The 26,878-nt window shown below is 36.0% G+C and overlaps 1 long non-coding RNA gene across 1 annotated transcript in view; it reads left to right on the top strand.

The window, feature by feature from the left end:
* The window catches only part of LOC132666104 (uncharacterized), a 34,639-nt gene extending 8,221 nt beyond the window's left edge, over window positions 1–26,418 (top strand). Inside the window, exon 2 of the long non-coding RNA XR_009604480.2 lies at window positions 26,220–26,418. This is a non-coding gene — a long non-coding RNA (uncharacterized LOC132666104). The remainder of the gene's footprint in view (window positions 1–26,219) is intronic.
* Window positions 26,419–26,878: the final 460 nt, after the last annotated feature.

The following is a 26,878-nucleotide window of genomic DNA, read 5'->3' as shown; positions in this document are numbered from 1 at the left end:
ATATATATATCCATAGATCAATGGAACAGAATAGAAAACCCAGAAACAAACCCACAAATATATGGTAAATTAATCTTCAACAAAGCAGGAAAGAATATACAATGGGGAAAAACATAATCTCTTCAACAAATGGTGTTGGGAAAACTGGACAGCAACATGCAAAAAAAAATCAAACTGTGGACCATTATCTTTCACCACACACAAAAATAAACTCAAAACTTAAAGACCTAAATGTGAGACCTGAAACCATAACAGTCCTTGAAGAAAGCACAGGCAGTAATTTCCTTGACATTAGCCATAATAGCTTTTTTCTAGATAGGTCTTCTAAGGCAAGGGAAACAAAACCAAAAAATCACACTATTGGGGCTACATCAAAATAAAAATCTGCACAGTGAAGGAAATAATCAACAAAACTAAAAAGCAACGCACAGAATGAGAGAAGATATTTATTTGGAAATGATGTCTGATAAAGAATTAGTATCCAAAATATATAAAGAACTTATAAAACTCAAACCCAAAAAACAAATAATCCAATTAAAAATGGGTAGAAGACAAGAATGGACATTTTTTTCCAAAGAAAACATACAGATGTCCAACAGACACATGAAAAGATATTCACCATCACTTACCATCAGGGAAATGCAAATCAAAACTACAATGAGATCATTACCTCATACCTGCCAGAATGGCTAACATCAACAATGCAAGAAACAACAGGTGTTGGCGAGGATGAGGATAAAGGGAAACCCTTCTTGCACTGTTGATAGGAATGCAAACTGGTGTAGCCAGTCTGGAAAACAGTAAGGTGGTTTCTCAAAAAGGTAAAAATAGCATTACCCTTTAATCCAGCAATTGTACTAACTGGGTATTTACCCAAAGAACACAAAAATACTAATTCAAAGGGATACATACGCCCTGATGTTTATAGCAGCATTATCTACAATTGCCAAACAATGGAAATAGCTCAAGTATTCATCAACTGATGAATGGTTAAAGAAGTGACAGTATACACACACACACACACACACACACACACACACACACACTGGAATATTATTTACATTAAAAAGAATGAAATCTTGCCATTTGCAAAAACATGGATGAAGCTAGAGAGTATTATGCTGAACAAAATAAGTCAGAGAAAGAGAAATACCACATGATTTCACTCATATGTGGAATTTAAGAAACAAAAGAGCAAAGGGAAAAACAAAAGAGAGAGGCAAACCAAGAGACAGAATCTTATTATAGAGAACAAAATGATGGTTGCCAGAGGGGAGGTGGGCAGGGGACTGATTAAATAGGTGATGGAGAGTAAGGAATGAACTTGTGATGAGCACCGGATGACACATGGAAGTACTGAATCATTGTTTTGTACACCTGGACCTAATAGTACATTGTATGTTAACTAACTGGATTTTAAATAAATATTTAAAAAGGTACAGCTTATGTTTTTCTTTTTCTTTCTTATCATGTTTTTGGTGCCAAGTCTAAGATCTTTTAGCCTAGCCCTAGACCATGAAGTTTTTCCTGTATGTTTTTTCTAAAAATCTTATTCTGTTACATTTTACCTTTAAGTCCACAATTCATTTTGAGTAAGTTTTTAGATGAAATGTGAGATTTAGGTTAATTAACTAATTTAGCCTATGAATGTTCAATTGTATCAGCATCATTTGTTGAAAAGACTCTTCTTGCTCATTGGATTGCTTTTGCATTTTTGTCAAAAATCATACGAGCACATTAATGTGGATCTATTCTTGATTTTATATTCTGTTATTGTTTCGTTGATCTTTGTATCTATCCCTTTGCCAAATATTCCTTTGCCATTTTGACTAATGTACCTATATTGTAAACCACAATATTGAGTGCAGGGATTCCCATCACTTCATTCTTCCATTTCAAGATTGTTTTAATCATTCTAAAGTTTGTGCATTTTCATACAGATTTTAGAATAAGCTTGTCTATTTCTACAAAACTGAATAATGTATTTTTATTTCTAACCTGTATTATATGCATTGGTGAGAGGAGGGCGTGTAGGTTTTTCATTTCCATGTAGCTGTTTTAAACTGATAATCGAGTTTTTCTTTGAATTAAAATATTTTCATATATCGTTTATTCCTACTTCTTTCTCACAATTAACATTTTTGAAGCTTTGTCTAAAGTAATGAAATTTAAGCGAATATTTTGGAGATGGCAGTTAACTTCTGCATATCATCTTTGTCATTATGAATGTTAGAACCGCTTTCATTTCCATGTTCTGTTTTTCAAATTTCTTTTACTCATTTAATCTCATTTGTTCCCTCTTCCTATATCTTCTTGAGATTACTTGAAAATGATTAAGTGAATAAAGAGGAAATAATAGCAGTAAAGGTAATTAATAACAATAATAATAATAATAATAATAATAATATAAATCACAGACTTTTAAAAGTTGTACAGGCACCAAGCCTATTGTTTCAAATGTATTACATAAGGGGCTCCTGGGTGGCTCTGTCAGTTAAACGCCTGACTTCGGCTTAGGTCATGATTTCACGGTTCTTGAGTTCGAGCCCTGCATCAGGCTCTGTGCTGACAGCTCAGAGCCTGGAGCCTGCTTCAGATTCTGTGTTTCCCTCTGTCTCTTCCCCTCCCCCACTTGCGCTCTCTCTCTCTCTCTCTCTCTCTCAAAAGTAAATAGACATTAAAAAATTTTATGTATTACTTAATAATCTTATGAGGTAAATATCATTCTCTATATTATTTAAGATTTTTATTATATCTCAATAACAAATTAAATCCAACTCCCACTGGCTTACTACACAGATTTTTATCTCTTGCTTATAGTACATGTCCAGTTTGAGTCAGAGGGTAAAAAGCTCTGCCATACATGACTCAGGGGCCCTGACCATGGGAGACTTTGCTATCTTGTGCTACACTATCTTAAACAGGGGAACTCCTTAGTTGCCAAAATAGCTTATGTTTATAACCAATTGGTAAGGATGAGCTAAATGGTCCTACTCTATTTTAGGAGTGGAAAAAATAATCTACTACCAAAACACAAGAAAAGCTGGCAAGGATAAACACTAGATGTCTCTACATGCTCTATTTTACAATTTAGAAATGAGTTTTAGCAAGACTAGGTAATTTTCCAAATTCTACATATCCACTATGCAGTCTACATGGCCAGTAAATTTAGAGTTTTAGTAAATTGAACTACTGGGATTTGAACATGAGTCTGTCTGCACTTAAGATGTGACTACTTAATAGGATTTAGGGACAATTATATCAATATCAGAATCAAAAAAGACCACAGGTTTAGTTTTTAATAAGTGCTTTCAGGCAAAAATTTTCATTATATTCTTAATGTAATGTGGCTAAAGCAACATTTTCTTCGGAAATAATGCCCTCATTCTAAAATATACTTTATGGAAGATAACTTATGGTTATAGCTTGCATATTCATGCATTCAATTTGTTTATTCAACAAATATCTAGTGAGCTCCAAATATGTCTCAGTCAAATTTCTAGGATCTGGGAGCATTGCAGTGAACAAAACTAAAGTCTTTCCATCATATATATATATATATATATATATATATATATATATATATGATGGAATGTGTATACATACACATACACACCTATATACTGCTGGAGGAGACAGACAATAAATAACTAAATTGAATATAGAATGTTAGAGAAAGCTAAAGACAAAAAAGAAATCAGGGAAAATGGATGAGAATTTTAGGGGTCAATGTGTCCAGAGGTAGTCTGCATTTCCCAGGCTGCATGTCAAATTGCTGAGCAAAGCAATTAGCATTTCATGTTTTTCTCCCAGGTCTACAGGCAGGAATGTGGTTGTCTAGAGTCAATGCCATGGCACAGTCATGCGATGAAACCTTCCCCTAGTAAAGAAAATTCCTAAAGATGCTTGTGTTCACTAAAACTATATTCATATCATCATAGAAATATTTATTAAAGTTTTAGTCTCCAGCAGTAACAGATTAGTAAAAAGAATGTGTCAATTCGGTTTGTATTTTACTACAAAACTTTATTGTTGAGCAGTAAACTGTTCATATTGGTGTCACTTAGGATTGTACAGCAAAATGTCAAGAAGACAATGATTTATGTTAATCATATAAAGCTCACCTATCAATAACAGTTGAACCCATCATTACCCAGGGGTTAATGCCACAGATTGCATTTCTTTCCTAAAAGGTGATGATTCAGCAATGATTGCCTTTTGACGAAAATGAACTTTATTAAAAAAGGGGAATAGTTTCCTAGAAGCCCTGAGATTCTTCCTTTTCTGTGTGTGCTTTTCTTTGGAATGAATAATAATGTTATTTTTCTTTCTAGAATGGATATTAACTTTTCCCTTTTCTAAATTTTCTAAATTTAACTGTGGTATAAACTTCCATGCATACAATTTTAAATGATAACATGGATCTGTAGATATAGGTGAAATTCAGGAAAACGCTTTCATGATATATTATGTCCTGAGGGGCTCCTCTCAGGTTAAAAACAAAGACTATGACTAACACTGCATGAGATTACAGTCCATTAACCACCATTAAAATTAGACATGTCTACTGACTCCGTATTATGAAAAATGAGGAAATCAATGTACTTACACTTACTCCTACATCCATTCTCCTAAACTATTGATTTTGTTATATTTTTTATTTTAATAAGGTTTATAATTTCCACATTCTGCTTTGTAACCAGAGTTCCCAGAGTTGTTTAGTTACAGTTTTACGTGTAAATCAATTTGATGCTCATCCCCAATCCATTTACTACTGATTCCCTTCCTGAGTTCTTTGTTCTATATTTGCTCTGAGTTGACTGGATTTCACCTTCAAATGCGTTTTTCCTTTCAAGAAGAGCTCATGGGTCCTATGTTCCTGCGTTGTATGTGCTTGAAAATGAATATCTATTTCCTTAATACTTTTAGGAAAAAAAATAAATAGGAATAAAAATTCTTTTTGCATTTTCTTTTCCTTAAAACTCTGCTGACATTGGAAGTTCAGTGGAACACTCTAAGGTACCTGATTTTTCCTTCTTGTAAAAATTATATTTTTCTGACTCCACTACAGTAAGTATGTGTTCTGCAATTAGTAATTCTTTATCACTTTTTCCTCTTTTAATATGAAAATTCAACACTTTATTTCAGAAAGCTTATTTTTCATGTTATGTATCTGAAGATAATTTTCCATTAAATTTTTCATATCTTCCATTAAAAAGTGTATTCTCTAGAACACCAATTATGTGCATATGTATGGACCATTCTGTTCCAGAAGAATAATGTTTCTAATTCTTTGTTTCTTTTTTTCTTTTCTTTTCTTTTCTTTTCTTTTCTTTTCTTTTCTTTTCTTTTCCTTTTGAATCTCAGGAGCGCACAAAGTAAGCATGATCCATAAAAGGTCCTCATCTTGATCATTACTTGGCCTACTTTTCTTATTTATTAATTGCTTTGGACATTTTCCCAAAGACATACAAATGGCCAACAAGCATATGAAAATATGCTCAACATTACTATCATCAGGACAATCCACCTTCAAACCATGATGAGGTATCACCTCACTGCTGTTAGAATGGTTATTATTAAAAAAAAGAGAGAGATACTGACTGACAAAGATGTGAATGAAAAAGAATCCTAGTATAGTGTTGGTGGGAATGTAAATTTGTACAGCCATTATGGAAAACACTATAGAAGTTCCACGAAAAAATTAAAAATAGAACCACCATATGATCTAGCAATTTCCACTTCTGGGTATTTATCTGAAGGAAATGAAATCAGTGTGTTGAAGAGACATCTACACTCCCACATTCACTGCAGCATCACTGCAGCATTACTGACTAGTGCCAAGGTATGAAAACAACCCAAATGTCCACTGACAGACGAATGGATGAAAAAAAGGTGATATATATCTATGTGTGTGTGCGTGTTTGTGTGTATACACCCATATATATATACATATGTGGCATATATACAAAGGATTATTATTCTATCATAAAAAAGAAGGAGATTCTGCCATTTGGGAAAACATGGATGAACCTGGAGAACATCATACTAATTGAAAGAAGCCAGACACAGAAAGACAAATACTGCACATGGAATCTAAAAAGTCAAACTCATCGGAAGTGGGGGTGGGATGGTGGTGGCTGGGGGCTGGTGGTCGGGGAAACGCAGAGATGTTGGTCGAAAGGTACACACTTTTAGTTATAAGATGAATAAGTTCTGGGGATCTCATATATAGCGTTGTGGCTATAGTTAACAACATTGTATTGTACACTTGCAATTTGCTGCGTGTAGATCTTAAGTGTTCTCATCTCACACACAAAAATGGTAACTGTGAAAAGGCGAATGTGTTCATTAAATTGATTATGGTAATCATTTCACAATGCATGCATGTGTTAGCTCATTACATTCTATGTCTTAAATATAGACAATTCTTAGCAATTACACTTCAATAAAGCAGGGAAAACTTAAGAAAATAAAGTTTGGAAAAAGGTAGTTTGCCTAAGTTATAGAATTCTATGTCATAAGAATTGAAAATGGGACCAGATCATCTTTCATTATCATATTTAAGGACTTACCACATATACTAATCACTGCCACATTTGTAGATTTAAAGTAGCTTATATAAAATAATACCTTTCATTTCACATGGAAGAAGAGAAGTATAGTTAAGGCCCATTAGGCAATATGGGTTTGTTGTAAAGATAAATTGGGGAGTATATATATATTGGGAATGATCTCCAAGAGGCCTCAAATTGTCCTGGGATTCCTTTCAGGATGTAGCAATAGCCTTCGCTGCGGATCTGTTGCTTATTCAACATGTGAACTCTTGTACTGAGCTTTTTTTTTTTTTTAATTTTGTTTTCTCTATGGTGTTCTTACCTCTTTTTTGTGCCAAATCCTGCTTTTGCCATCAACTTCAACTTTTACCTACTGTTTCTCTTATTTCCTGTAGTGCTCTTTGTATCTCCTGTAAAGCTGTTTAATCATCTTTCAACATGAGGTGCTTTTCCTGTGCAGTTTTGTGCAGAGTTCATGTCATACAGTCTAATTTGTGCAGACTGTACAGATGCTTGTCATCATTAGGGAGACCTATCAGTGGGTGCGATCAGATAACATAAAGCTGATAGCTCGCACGGTGGGATCCTTAGTCACCATTTTCTCCATAGAGACCAGGGATGAGGCAGCTTTAGAATCTCACAGATCCCTCTACAAAGGTTATTTTACACACCACATAAATTGTCCTCCAAAATATTTGAAAGTCAAGCCCTTATACATTTGCCTTTTTTTTTTTTTTTGACATTTAAGACCTTTGTTTACAGATGCTTGCTGTTTGTTGACGTTGTTGAAAAAAAAAAAAGTTTTGCCTTTTTAATCTTTTTCTGACATCCTATTTCTGCAAATAACGACAGGGGGCAGCAAACCCTCTTGAGAGAGGAAACAAGCATCAGCGGGCTGAATCTGTCAGCGGTTTATGGGCTTTCCCCTATTGTCTGACATTTTCCTTCTTCTCTCCTTATTTTTAAAAATAAAGCTTGAACCTTCAAAATGATCCAGTTTCTCCCGTTCTGTACATGCTTCCTTTCATGTATGTAATATTAAAAATGAAATGCCTGTTTTCTACAGAGGAGAGGTGAGAATTTACAAATTTGGATTGAAATTTGATCAGGATTGAAAAAGTATAAGATAATTTAGAAAATTTTCTGTTAAATGATCTTTAGTTTAGAAGGCAGCTTTGAATCAGAGCTTCAACCACTCTGAATTATAATGCTTGGATAAAGTATGATATAGAGTCATGATCTAGATTTCCAGAGGAATATTTTAAATAAATTTAAGATAGAAAAGACATTTTGGTTAAAATTTAAAAACGGAAACTAGTTAATATTTCATTTTCCCTTTAGCACAATTTGGTATCTGCCACAGATTTTATTATTTTGTAAAAGGAGAAAGAAGAGTGAGAGCAAGAAAGAGAAAAAGAGAAAGAGAAGGGAAAAAAAACCTAATTTCTGGTAAATACTTAAAAATCACAGAATTGCTAATGTTATTTCACAACATAGACTTTGATATTAACAGCATTAAAAAGGAATCCAGAGAGATATTTCATATTGACAGAATATAAAATCCAACCGGAAAGTACAAGAGTCATGAATGTTTACACACATTATAAGTTTGAAAAATCTGAAATAGAAACTGATGGAAATAGGAGAATATGAAAACAAAATGATCAAATTGGGAAACTTAAAGTATTCTCTGGTCACTGGATAGACCAAGTAGAGAAGACTTTTAGGTAAGGATACCGTGGATTTGAATCCTTTGATTAAGAAGCTTGAGCATTCATGAGAACAAATAATCAAGAGAGATTGCATATTATTAAAAAAAAAAAAGATGAACAATCACAGAAATTGGCCCTGTGTTAAGTCATAAAGACCTGATTAAGTTCTCAAGAAAAAAATGACACAATCATTACTCTCTGACTACTTAAAGTCAGTTTAAAATCAACAACAAATAAATAATTTTTAAAAAGCCTATGCATTAAATTTTAAATGCATTTTTAAAAAATACGGTTTCATAGAGTTTTTCAAATTCAAAACTCTGAGCTATACAGTGATAAGACTACAAGTAAAGAACTATGGATGGGGTATCTGGGTGGCTCAGTAGGTTGAACATCCAACTCTTGATTTCAGCGTAAGTCATTATCTCAGGGTGGTAGGACTGAGCCCCACATTGGGCCCCCAGCTGAATGTGAAGCCTGCTTGGGATTTTCTCTCTTTCTCTCTCCCTCTACCTCTCCCCCCATTCTCTTCTCAAATAAAAGGAACAACTGTGGAATGTGATCAAACTGATACCGAGAAGAAATTGTAGAGCTTTTCAAAATTTTAAAAAATATTTATTTATTTTTGAGAGAGAGAGAGAGAGATGCTGAGTGCCAGCAGGGGAGGGGCAGAGAGAGGAGACACAGAATCTGAAGCAGGCTCCTGCCTCTTGCCTGCTCTGTCAGCACAGAGTCCAATGCAGGGCTCAAACCCACGACCCATGAGATCATGACCTGAACAGAAGTCGGACGCTTAACCGACTGAGCCACCCAGGTGCCCCAAGAAATTGTAGAGTTTTAAATAAATTTTTTGAAAGGAAAAAGGGATGAGGGTAGATAAGTTCCACTGACCAAATAAAAACATGAAAATAAATCCTAAGAATGTAAATAAAACTCAGAAGATATTTAAAAAGTATTCCAAGTTTGATGTGTAGTTATGAAAAATGACTCAGTTATCTTAAAGGGAAGTTTCTACCAAACTTTCAAGTAAAATTAATTCCAATGTTCTTTACTTCTCTAGATGACAAAAAAGGTACAATTTTCTCAGTCTTATATGTGATGCTGGCATATCTGTAACCCCCAAACTGAGCCAAGAACAAAATTAATAATAATAATTAATAATAATAATAATAATAATAATAATAATAATATGTGGTCCATGCTTAACTCTAAGTAAAGATGCAAATTCTTATGCATTTAAAGAATAATAAATAATAAAAAAAATAAACAAAATAAAGTTTGTCCCATTAATCATTTCCTTCTCACTCCCTGAAATTACCTACCCTTTATTAGCTATTAAAACATTTTGCCCAGTTTCTATGCCATCTACTCAGTGACTCCTTCTCACTCATTATTCATGCAATCCATACACACGTTTACTATCATAGCACTTGGTTTACCCCTAAACGGTAAGTGGGGGAACTTACCATTATTTATTATACTTTAGATGATATCTTTGTCTTCCTGCACACTTGTAGTCTACTTGAATATAAAGATATATTTGTATGCTTTTCTATCACTTCAAATGTCCAGGGTAGGGTCTTGTATATAGTAGATGCTTAAGTAGTCCTTTTTGAGTTTAACTGAATTTAAATTTTGCTAAAGACAATATGAGAAAAAGAAGTCACAGAAAAGAAAAAAAGATGGTAACAGTGCATACGGTAAGTTTCCTAAGGACATGGGACATACGCGTGCATCCTCGGTGCCTAAAACTTCATAAATGTCCAAATGAGGAAGTATTATGTAGGAGTGAATGCAAAATTATTTTTTCCCTTTGGTCATTGCTCATAAAGCATGAAGCACAACTGATAACATTGTATCTTTGTGTATGTATTTTATTAGAAGAGGTTTTTCCCATGGTTCTCTAATGGTGTTGAAATGGAGATACTGGAACTCGTGAAAATGGTTGGAAAACAAGATCTATTTCCTTCATTTCTGAATGCCATAATGGCTGAGGCCCACTAAACAAAAGCGGGTAGAATTCAGGCACACAACCCACTTGTCATTACTTGATTCCCACAAAGAACATGACCTTTGCTTTTAGTCCCAATCTTGGGAAGTATTTCTTTCAATGTGTTATAATATTGTGTACTTTTTAAAAATCAATAGACTTTATTTTTTGAGAAGTTTTATATTTACAGAGAAATTAAACAGAAAGTAAAGAGAGTGTCCACAGACCCCCCTCTCCCCCACACCCTAGTACAGTTTCCTATTATTAACATCTTGCATTAGTGTAACATATTTGTGACAACTGAAGGGCCGATATTGACACCTTAGTATGTCCACAGTTTACATTAGGATTCACTTTTTGTGTTGTGCATTTTGTAAGTTTTTACAAATGCACCATGACATGTGTCCAAACTCACAGAGTAGTTTTACTGTCCTAAAAACTCCCCGTTTTCAATGTATTAATACCTCTCCCTCTCTCCCTGAATCCCTGAAAACCAACTGATTTTTTTTTTCTGACTGTTTCCATAGTTGTACCTTTTCCAGAATGTCATATATCTGGAATCGTTTAGTACATAGCCTTTCTGATTGGCCTCTTTCATTTAGCTGTGTGCATTTACTGTTCCTGTGTGTTTTTTCATAGCTCATTTCTTTTTGCTGCTAAACAATATCCTGTTACCTGGATGCACCACAGCTCGTTTATCCGTTTACCTGTTGAAGGACATCCTGGTTGCTTTCAAATTTTGGTAAAATATGAATAAAATGGCTGTAAAATATCAGTGTGGTTTTTGCACGGACATAAGTTTTCAACCAATTTGGGTAAATACCAAGTAGCACAACTGCTGGATTATAGGTAAGATGATGTTTATTTCCCTAAGAAAGCATCAATCTGTCTTCCAAAGTGGCTGTTTCATTTTTTTCTTTCCCAGGAGCAATGAATGCAAGTTCCTGTTGTTCCCTGTCCCTATCACCTTTTGGTATTATCAAGACTTCAGGTGTTAGCTATTCTAATAGATGTGTCGTAGTATTTTATTTCTGTCTTAATATGCAATTTCCTAAAGATACAGGATATGGAGGATCTTTTAATATGCTTATTTGCCATCTGTATATTTGCTTTGGTAAGGTGTCTGTTCAAATCTTTTGTTCACTTATAAATTGGGTTGTTCGTTTTCCTATTGTTGGTTTTTAAGAATTCTTTGTATAGTTTGGATACTAGTCCTTTATTATATGTGTATTTGTAAACATTTTCTTCCAGGCTATGGCTTGTCTTTTCATTCTCTTAACTGATGTTTGCAAAGTGGAACTGTGTATCTAAAACAAAAGTTGTTAAGACTTAACTTTTTAGAGCAGTTTTAGGTTCACAGCAACATTTCAGGAAGGTATCGAGATTTCCCATGTACCTTTGGAACTATGTAGTTTTAAATAATATAATTTACAGGCAAATAGGGTCTAGACCCAAGGTCATCTCATAGGGATGTGATGAGGTCCACCAAGTCACTATGGTGCTAGTCTACAGAAGTTGTGACCCCACGCTAATGGCTGTGCGTGTCTGTTTTTCTCTTATTCCCATTTTCCCTTGTCAGCAAAAGAAACTAATTAGGGTGTTACTCTAGAACTGGCTTCAAGCCCAAGTTTGTTAGAGATTTTTGCTTGCAATTGTACTGTTTCCCTTTTCTTTTTGGATCAACTCTGAACTTTTTATGTTCGTTAACTCTAGGTGTGACTGGAAGCAGAAAAAATCTATAGAGAAAGACCCATTAATTTGCTTACTATTTTGCCATCAGCAGAAAATGTCGTGTCACGAGGCAAACTTGAAAACCCATATTATGTTAAGGGAGGATGCTTACTGAGGTGAATCAATGTAATTGCACCTACACCTTATCAAAGAAACCAAAGATTAAACCATCTAACTCTTAAGTATTAAAAACATGCAAAATTGAGCCAGTAACATAAACTAGTCCCTTCTAGCCGAATGCATTTGATTTCAAAGTGTATAAAATGTTTTCACACTCTGAAATCATTTTCAGATATTATATTCAACAATTTCCTGAAATGGTTAGCAGTTCCTTTAAAGCGATAATCACCAGCCCTTGAGCTGTATGGCATAAAAAATATGTATATACAAGGACTATTTCAAAGGGCAGAATACAAATAGCTCTGGTTGTGCCCGACACACCATCAAACAACTGCTTTTCCTTAATACATATTCTTTCACTGGGGAAAGACATACAACTATAGTCCATTCTATTCTATATTTTAGGCGACTCACTCCAATTTTAACTGAAAGCTTCTGAAATAAATAATACATTTAAGGGCAATTATAGAAGTAAATATGTATTTGTACCATTTAATTTTAGTTACAATATGCTGGACTTTGTTTCGAAATGTCATGAAATGGAATGCTTCTTTTGATACACACAGTAACTAAACTCTATTTTTTAGTGCGAAGGTAGCAAAATCTCCTGAAGTTTCCAGGAAAATATATAGCTGCACGAGTAGAAAATGTTCCTAACATGCGGTTTTGTCACTAACTGGTTTCTTCTTGTGTTTCTACATCTGCATCTACCCTTTACGATTACATAATTTTCCCATACCTTGTTACTCCTACAAGAACATATAGCTGTGTCTTTCATGGGAATGCTGCCCCAAAGTTCCAGGCATTAATCATGGTGGTTAGGAAATGCCATTTGGACAAAGATGTGTTTCAGCCCTCGTAGGCGTTTGCGAGGGCTGCTGTAAGCACCACAGACTGGATGGCTTAAACGACACGCATCTACTTTTTCACCGCTGTGGAGGCCGGAAGTCTGAGATCAACGCGTCGGGAAGGTTTAGTTCCTTCTGAGAGCCATGAAATAAGGTCTCTTCAGGCCTCTCTCCTTGGTTTGTAGACGGCCGTCTTGTCTTTGTGTCTTCACACCATCATCTTCCTTCTGTCTGTATATCTTTGTCTAAATACTATTCTTATAAGGACACCAGTTAAATTGGGTTAGAAACCATCCTGGTGACCTCATGTTAGCTTAATTATCTCTGCAAAGAACTTGTCTCCAAACACTGTCACATTGTGAGTTACTGGGGGGTTCTGATTTCAACATACGACTTTCCTGCTAGGCTACTGTTCTGGGGGAATTGTGGGGCTAATCTATGTACAGGGCCTGAAACTTCTGACATTACCATGAAATTATTTTTCCCTCTTGGTGGAGCCAAGTACTGATAGATGATATCTCTTGCTCTTAAGCATGGTTGGTAGGGTCTATAATCCTTCTCAAAACGCAGCTGCGTAATAGGAACTGAGAGTGAATGAAATCTGCAAATGGCTTCTTTAAATTCCCCTTCATTTAGCAGTCAACTTGATTCTGCTTTTGGTTTGTATGTCTTTAGTGAGTGATACTATCTGCTTTATATTCCAAATGACACAAGAGAAAGTACCAATGGGATTTCACCATGGGACTGTATTTATTTTCCCAGGGAAACAAATAGAATATGAATAAATTTTGTCACATGGTCACACAAATACAGCCAAAAACCCCTGCAACTAGATGTCTTTATCAATCACCAGAGTCATGACAGAGGATCTCGGCAATGTCTAGGACTGGACAGTTAGTTTCACTACTATCAGTAATAGCAAAAATAATAACTCACGCCTTTTAACATCTTTGATATTTTTAAAGCTCCCACTGTTATCATTCTTTCTGATGCTTAAATTTATTTATTTATTTATTTATTTATTTATTTATTTACTTATTTACTTATTTATTTCACTTTCCCAACTGTATTGAGGTATAAATGACAAATAAAAATGTAAGACATCCAAGTACACAATGTGATGACTTGATATATGTAGACTTTGTGTCAGGATTTCCCTCACTGAGTTAATCAACACATTCATCACCTCACATAATAATTACTTTTTTCTTTTGTTTTGGATTTTGCTGACAACATTTAAGGTTACTCTCTTACCAAATTTCAATTATACACTACAGCGTTATTAACTGTAGTCACCATGTTTTACATTAGAGCCTCAGATTTTATTCATCTTATAGCTGAAAGTGTGTAGCCTTTTCTATTCACTTTTCTCTATTCCCTCCACCCCCAGCTCCTGGCAATCACTTTTCGACTCTTTTTTTTACGTGAGTTTGACCTTTTTTTTTTTCTTGATATTCCACATGTAAGTGATACCACTTACATTATATTAAAATATAAGAAGCGGGTAGTGATGGCTTCATTTCACAAGTACCGAAACTGAGGCACTGAAACATTAATTGGTTTACCTTACATCACACAGAGTTGACACTTGAATTAGGGGTGTCTAACTCCAAAGTTTGTGCTCTACCTAATACAAAACATTGTCTTCCAGAGTCCTCTGTTAGTTGAGGGTCAAAAGACATGAATTCGAATGGCAATTATGTAATTATGTTCAAACCATAAATCATTGTACCAGTGTAAAATATTGTAACCCCCAGTGTCATATAAAGTTGTCACATGATTTTACCAGTCTGTCATCTATCTTTTGACTTTGCTTATGATGTGTATTGCTATGTGAAGATTTTTATTTTCAAATTATGTAGCCATATTAGTCTACTTTTGTCTCATTGCTTCTGGAATGGCGGTATTGTGACGTGTGTTGATTTTCATGTGGAGAAAGAGGCTTTTCTGAGTAGGCATGATTAATATTTAAACTTTAATTTTTTAAATGTTTATTTATTTTTGAGAGAGAGAGAGACAGACAGAGAGTCAGAGCACGAATGGGGAAGGGACAGAGAGAGAGGGAGACACAGAATCTGAAGCAGGCTTCAGGCTCTGAGGTGTCAGCACAGAGCCCAACGCAGGGCTCAAACTCACGAGCAGTGAGATCACGACCTGAGTCGAAGTCAGATGCTTAACCGACTGAGCCATGCAGGTGTCCCTTAGTATTTAAAATTTAAAATCAAGTTGAAAACAACACAAATAGGGGATAAAAGTGAGTAGAGTTCACAAAAAAAATGGAAAACCCAGAGAGAATTACTTGCTTTCTTAGATTAGAATGATGTGGCAGAAACCCTATGTGAGGGAAATGTCCTTGCAATGCTTAGGAGAAAAAAAGGAAGTGAAAATACCAGCAACTACATCTTTGAGGCCCTGTGAGGTTAACTAACTGCAAAATATGCCAAAGTGATAACTCACTCTACAAAATGCAAAGTGTCATCACTTACACTGTCAAATGAAAGTAGAATCTTGAGACAGATCCTGCCAGTGATTGTACATGGTGTTGACTATGCAATTCCTCCAAAGGGATAGAAAACAAAGATGGAGGTTAACTGCACTCATTCTATGGCATGGTTTTTGCATCAATCGAATCTACCAAACAACTGAGTGGAGTAAGAGCGATGTGCGCAACAGCACAGGAGTATTTGCTACACCTCTTTTATCTGAATTCACTTATCTGATCTGTTGTGTGACTTCACAGTCATGTCACCATTGTTGTGCCCAGCATGCTCACACTCTCTATTTTCTAGGTCTGGCCTTGAATGCATTTTGATCATCTTCAAAAATCCCATCCACTAATCGAAGAGGAGGAGAATGTCCCAATTTAGAAATGCAAAGAAAAAAAAAAATCTTTTTTTTTTTTTTTACGCAAATTGTGAAGAGACTGTGTGGGTTGGGAATTGGGAAATAAGCCGTACCATAATACTTGAAATACACAAATGAGTTTTCTAAGACTACAGAAGACTACTCTAAATTAAGCATCTATTTGGATACAAAACTTTACTCTTTTATTTATTAAACACTTACTGAGTTCTCAGTGAGTGCCAACAAGTCAGCCATGCATAGAGAATGTGGAAACTTAATAATTTAGAGTTGCAGTTTTGGTGCAGTTTACTCTGGTGTCTCTATGAAAATTCTTGTACTTATGTTAAAAGACCTCTTGCCACATTATAGTCTGTATTCTGGGCAGTAAACATATACACACAGATCTGATACTTACTAGACTTGTTACTTGCCTTCCTAAGCCTTAATTTGATATCTATAAATTGGTTGGTTTGAGAAATACAGTTAAATTCCTTAGCTCAGGGCCTGGCAAATAGTAAGCATTTAATAAATAACAGTATAAGAACCATTCATTTTTCTTTTTAGATTTTTTTGTGACAATATTTTTTCTCTGTTCAGATTTTTGTTCTTTTTCTTTAGTTTTTGGGAGCGGCGACTTTTTTTTATTCTTAGGTCTCATTTTCATATATATGCACCACTTTAATCATTTCACACAGATCTAAAGATTCATTCGTTCCTCCAGTACCTGTTAAACGACAAACACTAAGTTTAAGAAAACTTCACATATGTCAAATTGTCTCTCAAGAAACCTAAGAAGTAGACAGTAATGGCTTCATTTCACAAATGATAGAAACTGAGCTCCAGAGAAGTTAATTGGATTACCTTATGTCACACAGAGTTGACACTTGAATTAGGTGTCTCTAACTCCAAAGTCCATGCTTTTCCAGCACGACAAACCAACTTTTGTAGCCTTCTGCTTAGCAAGGGGTCAGATCAAAAGATTCGGATTTGAATGGCAATTGTGTAACTGTTCTTTTGTATCTCCTCCTAGAACTATAGTTCCAAGAAGGCAAGAACATTTTACGTGCACTATAAAACTCCTTAATAAATATTCCTTGAATGAATCTCTGGAATATAACATGAAGCTATGTATGACCACCAGGCTTTTTATGAAGTTGATATCAAAACCTGTAGTATAAGAAATTGAGAAGGACACCAGGTAGAGTGTTCAGAGAAGACAGTATGAATCAGGTAGTGGGATCTGTCGGTTGGGGAGGCTTGACCAGGGAGTAGGCTAGGGAGGACTTTCCACAATGCTTGTGCAAAGACAAGGAGCTACCGAGGTAGACTAGGTGGCTTAAACAGTTCCTGCGTGTGGCTAGGGAAAGAAGCATCATATGGTAATCTGTAGGCCAGACTCACAGAGCCTTGAACATGAAGCAAAGTGGGTTGACATAATCCTGTAGGTGATGGAGGGAGAAACTAAATAGGGAGTAGAGGAGTTTACTCATCTTTCAGAGCTTTTGGAGCAAAGCTTCTTTCTTTGATCTATGGTGTTTAGGGACTACGTGTCCATATTCTCTAGAAACCCCAGATATATGTCCCATTAATACAGATGCCCAGGACCACCCAGAAATATACGATATGAAGTGATGCAAATGCCCTCAGAGAAACCAGGAAAGGCAGTGGCTTTCTTACCCGCTCTGGAGTTATCTTTCTGTCCAAGAGGAAAGATTCCATGTAGTTATTTATGATGCAGTTTTTCTGAGGAAGTACCGACTGGGAGATCAAACCGCTCGTGTTTTGTTGGGGAAGGCATTGCCAACAGGGCCCATGCTGGGCCGCAGGGCTATTTTCACATTCACAGAGGTTACCGCTCTCCTTTGCTTGCAGGAGTGTTGTGGCACTGCTTCCGCAGAAGCATAACAATGCTCCTTGGCTACTGTTCTGAGCAGAAAATCAGGATGGAGAGGCACTATCTTTGCGAAAATTCAGTAGGTTCCATTGATTGTGCTGAACACTAATTCATTTTGATGTATTGCAATGTATGTTTCTTAGAGTATAGGTAGTACCTCTTGGCTATACCATTTGAAACCTAATGGTTTCAAAATTGTGTTGTTATATTTACTTAAGTGATTTGCATGTCTCTTTTATCTTAACAAAAATAAATTCCTCCCTCAATGGTGTTTGTCAGGCTAGATCTTTCCCTTGCCTCTCATGGTGAAGTTTATGGAAATGGAGCATTTGTTCACTTGATAAAGTACCCTTTAAACACATGGTCACCAGTCTTGTGGAGTTTCAGTGTAATTACTCTTCCAAGATGGTTAGTGATCTCTCTCTGTCTCTCTGAATAGGCGATTTTCATATTTATCTTTAGCTGACATCCTTATAGCATTTCCCAGTTTTCCTCTTTTATTCTGTCCCTTAGCTTCTTTGCTGTCCCACTCTCCAGGTCTCTCACATGTCTGGCTGCTCTTTTCCAGTCTTTGTGCTTGTTTTCTACTCACTCCTTAAATGTGGGTACGCCTTAGGGTTCCTGGTCTGATTCTCTCACTCCCATAGTCTTTCAGATTAATCTCATTTCTCTCTTTCTTTTTTAAACCCCATTTCTTTCTGTATGCTACTAATTTTCAAATCGTGATGTAGACTCTTGACTTATCTCTTAAAGTCCCATAGACAAAGGAACACAGTATTTCCAAATTTTAGCTCACTTTGTTTTTTGTTTTCAATCTAGCTAATAGTCCTGTTTCCTAACTCATGGCTAATATTTCCTTGCTTCTTTCCTTGTTTAAAAGGAATCCTTTTTAACCCTTTCAATCTCCTTGTCCATATACCCCATCCCCTCCATATCCCACCATGAGCTCAGCTACATGCAACACTTTTCTAAGACATGTTTTTACACTACGCTTGAATTATCTTCCTATCATTATCACCCAGCTTTAAAATCTTTAATGACTTCCTTTTACTGTAGGATAAGTCCCAATTGCTTAAAATTCCTTTCAATGCCCATTCTCACACTTTTGTTCTCGCTTTCTATATTCTGGCCTTACTGACCATTTTTATTTTCCTTAATATTTTAAATGTTTGTTTATTTAGAGAGAGAGACACACACACACACACACACACAGTGCCAGTGGGGGAGGGACAGAGAGAGAGGGAGACACAGAACCCGAAGCAGGCTCCGGGCTCTGAGCTCTCAGCACCGAGCCCGACGTGGGGCTCGCACTCATGAACCACAAGATCATGACCTGAGCTGAAGTTAGATGCTTAACCAACTGAGCCGCCCAGATGCCCCTGGCCTCACTGAACTGTTAAATTCACTGAATATTATTTTGTTTCAAATACCTTTACCTCCTACCACAAGCCTTCAGGTTTAGGTCAGGAGCCTATGGCAGACACTGTGAGGTCCTCCTTTCTGAAATCCTGACATCAACCTCCAACATCAGGCAGTGAAGGGGGCTGTATCTAGCTTGAGGGATGGACCGTAATAGATCTAAGCTATTTTTCACCCCTCGGTGAGTGTTCCATGGGTCAGTCATTAAATAAATTTAGTTTGTGGTGACCAGAATGTTTTTAAAATGAGATAGAACACACAAAAAAAACAGAGTTCTAGACACATAGTTGTAAGCAGCGTTTCTTGAAAACTTTGTTGAAATCCTTTTGTAGGGAATGTTAATCTTATCCTTCTTGCCAGCAATGTTTTCTCTGTTTCCTTTAGACATTGTTTCTTTTGAATGTGCACTCCATAACCACTGTAGTTTCCTTGTTACCAGCCAGAATAGGAGCCCAACATACAAAGAGAAGAGATCTGGGAGAATCACAGAGAAAGGGAGACAGAATTGTAGGGCTAGGAAAGCCATGATGCTTGCTATCTGTCTGAACTTCCAGTTATATAACACAGTACATGTCCTTATTTGTCAGCCAAAATGACTTAGGTCTTTGCTTGCTGAAAACCATCTAGTTGATACAGGCTCATCATGTTCTTTTATCACCATATACTGCTTCCCTTAAGGTCTTTATCATATGGGGATAACTGCTCTTTTGTTTGTCTGTGATGTCCATTGACTACAATGCAGTGCTTGGCACAGAAAAGGCATTCAGTTAATACTCATCACACAAAAGGATGAGGATCCAGTGTAGGAAACAAAGGAGAATAAATAAACACACTTTACAAGGTACTTAATATTGATTAAGGCTAGGGCCTAAGATCTGGGTACACAAAGCGGTGTGGAGAGGAAAGCTTATAGTTATAAATGTGTACATTAGAAAAAGAAGAAAGACCTCAAATCAGCAAATTAATTTTACATCTCGAGAAACTAGAAAAAGAAGAACTAAAATTAAAGCTAACAGAAGGAAAGGAATAACAAAGATTACAGCAGAAATAAAGTCAAATAGAGAATACGAACAAATTGAAAAAAATCGATGAAACTAAGAGTTGGTTTGTTGAAAAGATCAACAAAATTGAAAAACCCTTAGCTAAAATAACCTATAAAAAAGACAGAAGACTCAAATAGCTAAAACCAGAAATGAAAGAGAGGCTATTACAACAAATGTCACAGAAATAAAAAATATATACATATAGAAGAATTCTATAAACAACTGTACACAAAAAAACAGAACAATTTAGAATAAACAGATAAAATCCTAAAAGCACACAACCTACCGAGACTGAATCATAAGTAGAAAGCTTGAAGAGATCAACAACATGTTTTCGAATCAGTAATCAAACACTTCCCAACAAAGAAAGTCCAGGACCAGATTGGCTTCACTGGAAAAGTCTATCAAATTTTAAAGAAGGATTAGTACAAATCCTGCTGAAATTCTTCAGAAACAAACATACAGACAGACAGACAGAAAAACAAACAAACAAACAAAAGCAATTGGAGAGAAGGGAACATTTCCAAGCTTATTCTACGAAACCGGCCTAATTTAGACAAAGCCACAAAAGAAAACTACAGACCAATATCCATGATGAATACTGATGCAAAAGTCCTCAGCAAAATACCAAACTGATTTCAACAGCACATAAAAACAATTATATACAATAACCAAATAGGATTAATTCCTGGAATCCAAGAATGAGTCAAAAGACAAACATCAATTAATGTAAACACCACATTAACAAAATGAAGTATAAAACTATATGATCAACTAAACTGATACAGAAAAAAAAATCATTTAACTAAATGTACACATTTTCACGATAAAAACTCTCAATAGACTAGAAATAGTAGGAAACTACCTCAAAACAACGAAGGTCATATATGAAAAGCCCATTGGTAATATCATACACAACAGTGAAAGATTGACTGCTTTTCCTCAAAGATCTGGTACAAGGAAAAGATACCCACTCTTGCCATTTTTATTTGACATAACACTTGAGAATCTTAGCCAGAGCAATTAGGCAAGAAAATATTGCATTCAAATTGGAAAGGAAGAGATAAAATGATCTCTGTTTACAGATGACATGATTTTATATATATATATGTATATATATATATATATATATATATACACACACACACACACACACACAATTATGTGTGTGTGTATATATATATGTGTGTATATATACATATATATATATATATATATATATATGCATATATATACCTAACGATTCTTTTTAAAAAATCTGTTAGAACTAATTAACAAATTCACAACAATTGTAGGATACAAAATGAACATTCAAAAATCAGTTGTGTTTCTATACACTAACAATAAACAATGAAAAAAGAAATTAAGAAAACAAATGATTTATAATAGCACCAAAATTAATAATGAAATACCAGGAATAAACATAACCAAAGAGGTGAAGGACTTGTACACTGAAAAGTATAAAACATTGACTAAAGACCTTAAAGAACACACACACACACACAAATAGAAAAAACAGCCCATGTTCATGGATTGGAAAACCATGTCCATCCTGTTAAAATGTCCATACTACCCAAAGTGATCTATAGATGCAATGCAATCTGTTAAAATCCCAAAGGCAATTTTTTGCAGATATAAAATTTCATCCTAAAACTTCACACAGAATCGCAAAGCACTTCAAATAGCCAGGAACAAGGCACTTTATTGTCAAGCAGACGGGAAAGGCAGTTGGCCTTAAAACTGAGAGAAGGAAGGCCCCACTTTTCCTTCTAGAATAAAATTTGTTTTTGGATCAAGACTCTAGTGTAGACTGATGCTAGTAGATTCCTTTTGGGGGTTGAAACTACCCCTGTCCTGTGAGGCCTGCCTTCATCTATGTAGGGCTTGTTCTTTGATTTGCTCTTTTCAGGCCCTCAAAGTACCTCCTTCCACTAGTAGTTGTTTATATATATATATGTATATGTATGTATGTATATATATACATACATACATATACATATATATGTGTGTGTGTGTGTGTGTATATATATATATATACACACACACACACACACACACACAGAAAGAAATATATATATATATATATATATATATATATATATATATACACACACACAGAAAGAAAAAAAACAGAGAAAGAGAGAGACACAGAGACACAGACACACATACACAAACACAGAGAGACAGAGACAGAGAGAGACAGACACAGAGAGAGAGAGAGAGAGAGAGAGGGAGAGAGAGAGAGAGAGTTTATAGAATTGGCTCACATGATTATGGAGGCTGGCAAGTCTGAAATCTGCCAGATGGACCATCAGGCTGGAAACCCAGGGAAGGGCTAATATGGCGGTTCAAATCTGAAGATGGTCTGCTGCAGAATTTCCTCTTGTTTAGGGGACATCAGTCTTCAACTGGTTTGATGAGGCCTACCCATATTATGGAGGGTAAACCTCTTTACTCAGCCCTACCAATTTAAATGTTAATCTCATCTAAAAAAATAATAAAACATCCCTCAGGGAAATATCCAGAATAATATTTGACCAAGTATACGGACAATGTGGCTCACTCAAATGGCCACATCAAATTAAGTACTTGAGGGGAAGTCACGCAGAGAAAGCAGTTGAAGTCTGAAAAAGCACAAGGTTGTCTAGGGCTCCAGCTTGTCAGGGGTCTGGAGGGACACTGGCTGGAGAAAATGACAAGTGACTGCTAGGAAGAATTTGTGGAACCAAAAAGCAATCCTTGGGAACTCACTGAACTTCCCAGGTGAGGGGTACTTGTTGGAAAACAAATTTCTTAACAGAAGGATGAAAACCAGATTATGTCTCTCAGTCATCCCGGTAACCAGGTTGCATATAATTATTAATCTCATTTATTGATGTATTACTTGAACAATCTCAAGCTTACATGAAAAATTGCAAGAACAGTAAACAGAACTTCCTTTCCCCCAGAGCTGTTTCAGAGTAGACCACAACATGATGCTCCAAAACGCCTCCACACTAATGTTGTTTCCTATAAACAATGACGTCCTCCTGGATAAGTACAATCTAACCATCAAAATCAAGAAATTAACTTGGACAATTACTACTATCTAGTCCTTAGATACCATTCAAGCTTTACCATTTTCTGCCATAATTTTTTTTAAGTTTATTTATTTATTTTGAGAGAGAGAGAACACAAGCAGGGGAGGGGCAGAGATAGAGGGAGAGAGAGAATCCCAAGCAGACTCCATATTGTCAGCACAGAGCCCAAAGTGGGGCTTGAACTCACGAACTGTGAGATCATGACCTGAGTTGAAATCAAGAGTCTGATGCTTAACTCACTGAGCCACCCAGGCACCCCTGCCATAATGTTCTTTGCAACAATAGTATTCACATCCAGAATCTTGTGTTGTATTTGTCAGTTTTCTTCAATTTCTAACGCTTCCTCAACTTCTTCCTGATTTTCTTGACCTAGACACTGAAAGATTATAAGCTAGGCAGTTTCTCTAGTGTCCCTCAATTTGGGTTTGCCTGATGTTTCATCATGATGAGATCCAGGTTAAAGTTCACAGGTAGGTTAGAGAAAGGATTCTGTGTTCTCCTCATTGCATCCCATCTGGTGGCACACACTTTGATTCATCTCATTAGAGCACAACACTTGGTTAAGTGGATTTCTGCCCAGCTTCCCCACTGTGAATTATTATTTCCCCCTTTGAATTAAATAATTATTACATTTGCTTTGAGCAGTGTTTTCCCCCCCAAATATTGTATTGTCAACATTTTTCCATGAAATTAGTATTAATAATTTTTAATACTGTGTAATATTCTCTTGTATTAGTATACCATTATATGTGTGTATATGTATTCCTATCTATATTACTTCTACAAATGTACTATTACTATTGAGGATAGGGTGTAGGGTGTTCAACATACATGTATATATTTAATTTTATTTATTTATTTTGAGAGAAGGAGAGGGAGAGGGAGAGAGAAAGGGAGAGGGGGAGGGACAGAGGGGGGGGAGAGAGAGAGAGAGAGAGAGGGAGAGAGGGAGGGAGGGGGAGAGAGAGAGAGAAAGGGAGGGAGGGGGGGAGAGAGAGAGAGAGAGAGGGAGAGAGGGAGGGAGGGGGAGAGAGAGAGAGAAAGGGAGGGGGGGGAGAGAGAGAGAGAGAGAGGGAGAGAGGGAGGGAGGGGGAGAGAGAGAGAGAAAGGGAGGGAGGGAGGGAGGGAGAGAGAGAGAGAGGGAGAGAGGGAGGGAGGGGGAGAGAGAGAGAGAAAGGGAGGGAGGGGGGGGAGAGAGAGAGAGAGAGAGGGAGAGAGGGAGGGAGGGGGAGAGAGAGAGAGAAAGGGAGGGAGGGAGGGAGGGAGGGAGAGAGAGAGAGAGAGAGAATCTCTAGCAGGCTCTGCACTGTCAGCACACAGCCTGACACAGGGCTCGAACTCATGAACCATGAGGTCATGACTCAAGCCAAAATCAAGAGTTGGACGCTTAACCAACTGAGCCACCAAAGGACCCCTCAACATATTTTTAATATTGACTTTTACCTGTGTTTCTCATTTTAAAGCAAGCATGTTTTTAATTTTCATTTTTCTGTATAAAGTGACACAGTTACATAAAGACACTAAAATGTAATTAATTGACTATAAAACTATGTTTCCAAGAACTGTTAAAAGAAGCTTTTTTAAGTTATCAAGTGTATGAAACATTACAGATGATGTAAATGCTTGAATGATCAATTTTGCCATTGAAATAGGTCCTCCAAAATATTAGGGAGATTCATTTAGAAAACATCAGGGGATAAATTCTTAATTCAAAGAAAAAAATAAACCTGTACCAACTTATCATTATGAGGAAGGTATACCACCAGCCCTCTAATTACATCTTACAATTATACAAATGTTGCAATATGTAGGAATTTTGTAGATTAAGGTTATGTTATGGGGGAATCTCTTGTGAAGGCTTATCATCACCGGAATCAGAAAGCAATTGTAGGGGTGCCTGGGTGGCTCAGTCGGTTGAGCGTCCGACTTCGGCTCAGGTCATGATCTTGAGGTCTGTGAGTTTGAGCCCCGCGTTGGGCTATGTGCTGACAGCTCAGAGCCTGGAGCCTGTTTCAGATTCTGTGCTCTCTCTCTCTCTGACCCTCCCCCATTCATGCTCTGTCTCTCTCTGTCTCAAAAATAAATAAACGTTAAAAAAAATTAAAAAAAAAAAAAGAAAGCAATTGCACGCACCCACTTCTAGATGTTCCTGCGCTGGCTGACAACACAGCTGGGAGCTTTTCGTCTCCTCTCTGCGACTGCTGCTAAGTTAGTAGCTATGGCTACAGGCTACATACTAAATGAAATGGTTTTATGTCAGGGGTTAAGTATCAAAATTTTTAGAAACAAAGCAAATTTCAGGACTTTCTTTATGTAGATCACTGTGCACTAACAAGTTTTTTTTTTGTCTAAAATAACAAAGGGACACATGAAAATTGGGTATTTCATTAAAGGATATAAAGATTTATGTATGAAAAATAACATTCAGTTTATGTAAATAGGGAGGTAATATAAAGGAGATGAATGATAAGATTATTATTTTGAATTTTGGAATGTTAATTAGGATTTGGAATATTAAGTGTTCCTTTTATGCATAATGCTTTCATTTTTTTTCCTTGCATTTTTTCATAAGTGTAATATACACACTTAAACCAGGGCATTTATATGTGGGATGGGGCGCCTGGGTGGCTCAGTTCAATTCTTGATCTCAGGGCTGTGAGTTCTAGCCCTGCATTGGGCTTCACGCGGGGCATGAAGCCTACTTAAAAAAATAAAAATAAATAAAAATACATATATACATAAGTACATACGTACATACATACGTACATACCAGGGCATTTATACATGTGAAGTAGTATGATTCACAATGATTTTTAGTAGGTAAAAGAACAAGAAGGCAATGAAAAGTATATATTTAGAGGGATATCCTTAGTTTGTATTTTCTGGAAACCAAAGCATGAGAGAAGCCTCAAATGATTACAAGGAAATATTTCAGGTCTGTATTTAAACTGGTAGTAAACTTTCATCTAATATGATTTCAGATACTGAACTGAACTTATCCGTAACATACAAGCTTTCTTCATCTATGCTTCCTGTGACTGCCCAGTGAAGAGTAATGTCTCCTTGGAAATCTGACAGTGAAACTACAACCTGAAGGGTTTTTCAAAGTATTGGACCATCCAAACTTCCCAAACCAGATAGTTTTTTTCCCCTAATAAATGAAATAAAATTTCAACTGCAGTATTAGTCCTTTAACATTTCTGATAAGAAAAACATCTTGCTCTGAAATATAAATTGCGTGTTTCAATTGCTGATGGTTGCCTTAAGGAGGGCACCACTGTTTAAAGTCAAATTAATTTAGATTCGGATATATACTGCATCTAACCATAATCCCCAACTTATTTGATAGATATTCACTTTCTATAATTTTATTACCTTGCAGGACATTTATTAAATTTGCAGTTTTTCTCTCTGTGTAATTCTAAGTTTCATTTTAAAAGGCCATCATTAATTTGAGACGATCATAAATATTTTGGGTTAATTCAAAGTTAAACGAGCCACTGGAGTATAAATAATATATAGATCTTATTCTTCTCCTTGTACTTATTTAATCCATTTTTTAATAAATAATATTCCTTTCCCATATCCATATTTGATAAAGTGTCTAAAAAGTAAAATTAACGAGAGATATATACAGTAT

Source organism: Panthera onca, chromosome D3 (assembly GCF_046562875.1).
Source record: "Panthera onca isolate mPanOnc1 chromosome D3, mPanOnc1 haplotype 2, whole genome shotgun sequence".
Taxonomy (NCBI): domain Eukaryota; kingdom Metazoa; phylum Chordata; class Mammalia; order Carnivora; family Felidae; genus Panthera; species Panthera onca.
The sequence above is the reverse complement of the archived record's forward strand: the minus strand, read 5'-3'. Positions and strand labels throughout refer to the sequence as shown.